This window comes from Numida meleagris, chromosome Z (assembly GCF_002078875.1).
Source record: "Numida meleagris isolate 19003 breed g44 Domestic line chromosome Z, NumMel1.0, whole genome shotgun sequence".
Lineage (NCBI taxonomy): Eukaryota > Metazoa > Chordata > Aves > Galliformes > Numididae > Numida > Numida meleagris.
Window position 1 is genome coordinate 42,754,269 of NC_034438.1, and position 2,525 is coordinate 42,756,793.

The window sequence follows — 2,525 nt, forward strand, 5'->3', positions numbered from 1 at the left end:
GGAAGGGGAAGGGGAAGGGGAAGGGGAAGGGGAAGGGGAAGGAGAAGGGGAAGGAGAAGGGGAAAGATACTGTGCGTACTCATAGAGAGAGAAGTTAAATGAATATCTGAAGTTTACCACGATATTAGAAGAGCGAAAATAAGGGGATCATGTCTGGCGAGGTTTTATTCTGAAGTCCTAGTGCCCCCCTCCGGCCGTGTACGCTCAAACAGCTGCAGGACTCTCCATGAATTTTAAGCCTACTTATTTAGACAGTAGTGAACATAAAAACTACAGATCTGGTTTGGTTTTATGTTTGTTTGTTTGTTTGTTTGTTTTTCGCGACCAAGTCTCGGGCTTGGCGTGCTGTTGAAAAACTACAGTTTCTATCGATTTGCAGCACGGCTAGCTGGTATTTTCCACACACAAGCTGCGGTGAGGTGGCCGCGTGCTCCCACTAGTGGCGAGGCCGGGCGCTTGCCTTGACTCTCAGAAGGAAGGACGTGCCTTAATCTGGCGGAACTCGCCTCGCTCACCCTTCCTGGTCCCGCATGGCACGTCCCCACCAAGCCTGGGTCCGTCCCAGGCCGATCAGTGGCCTCAGAAACGAGACCAATCCACCCCTTGTTCCCAGAAAATGAATCAGTATTCCACTGACATTTAAGAGTTTGTTCTCTTAGCTTCAGTAACAGCAGTTTGATGTTTAGAAAGAGATATCAATGGTTTGATTAATACTATAAATCCTTCCTTGCAACAAATCTGTGCTACCTCAAGTATCCTATCCTATTAGCACCAGCTAAGTAAACTGAATTACCACACTATGCCCTTGCTTGAAATGCAGTTACATAGTGCATGGTTTTTTTTCTTTCTTTTTTTTTTTCTTTTTTCCAAGCAGTTACTTTAGGCAGTATATTCTTTAGGTCAAAAATTATATTTTCCAGCACTTGCAGTGCTCCATATTCTAAGTAGTTAAATACCAGTAATATTAATGATTCTTCCCTGCACTCATGTTAGCAAGTCTTCCATGGAAGGGTCTTCATATCTTCGTACTTCTGATGCAAGGTGAATGTCCTTGTCGCCATGGAGGAACATGTTGCTTTAATGATCACCTCTGACCACAAACAGGGTCTGTGTGAGTGTCAGCCCTCTGACCACTTCAGCCCTGTTGCTCCAGGTACTGGAGTCATTTGCCTTTCCTCCTTCTCTCATCTCTAAGTACACTTCAGTCTGTTTCAAAGCAATACTGCCTTTGGCTTCTTCCTCTACTTGGCCAAGAATTTCTGCATAAAAATGCCGTTAGCATTCTTTCTTTCTGTTAGTTGCATATATGGTAAAATTCTGAGTCATTGTCTGAGCTGAAATAAGCCTGCCTTTATCAAGTCAAACAGTAGCAAGCATCATTATTCATCCTCATAGAATTTTGCTATCCTTAGCATCTTCAAAATGTTCCTGGGAGAGCTCAACATATTTTTGTTATGTTCACAGGGGAGTAACAATCTCAGCTGCCTGGGTGGTTCCAGGACTTACCGACTGCACTAGGTCTACCTCCAGTGGATTTCACACTCTCCCTTTGTGCTAGCAAAGCTATTAAGTCAGGAGTCTGATGCGTAATGCTGTGTTTGACCTTGCTCTCCATTCTGCTCTGCACTGTTCAGCTCTGAAATCTGTAGGATGACAGAGGGAAGAGGAAAAACCAAAACAACAACAACAACAACAACAAACCCACACATATACACATTTCAGTTACTCTTGTTTTTAATCATTTCTGAAAAGCTAAACTATCTTGAACTGAAAGAAGGAGACCAGGGTCAGGAGTGCATTTTTTATGACTCTTGCTCAGCTTGCTGAGCAAACAGGCTATCAATTTGAATGTAAATTACACATACTTCTCTAAAATGTGGGCCTAAGAATGTAAAAGTGAACGTAGAAAACTAGCTTTAATATTATAGACTGAAAACCAGATTTAGAAATCTCTTACTGTCTGATGGCTATCCCAGGAGATGCAGGGAGATGTCAAAGGGCAGCTTCTACCAGATATCTGCCACACTTCTGCTGCAGTCACAGACAGTGACTGATAGTTTGTCTCACATCGGAAAACTCCTTGATGTAACATTGAACATTGCCTCCACCCCCGAAATCCTAAATGTACCAAGATATATGCTATAATGATTTAAAGAGTATGCATAATGTCTGCAGTGTACTCATAACCAAGAAAGCTGAGGGAAGGAAGGAAGTGAAAAAAGGAAGAGAAAGAAAGAGAGAAAGAGAGAAGGAAAGAGAGAAAGAGAGAAGGAAAGAAATAAAGAGGGAAGGAAAGAGAAAGAGAGAGAGAAGGAAGGAAGGAGAGAAGGAAAGAGAGAAAGAAAGAGAGGGAAGGGAAGGGAAGGGAAAAGGGGAAAAGGGGAAAAGGGGAAAAGGGGAAAAGGGGAAAAGGGGAAAAGAAAAAGAAAAAGAAAAAGAAAAAGAAAAAGAAAAAGAAAAAGAAAAAGAAAAAGAAAAAGAAAAAGAAAAAGAAAAAGAAAAAGAAAAAGAAAAATGGCCTTTTG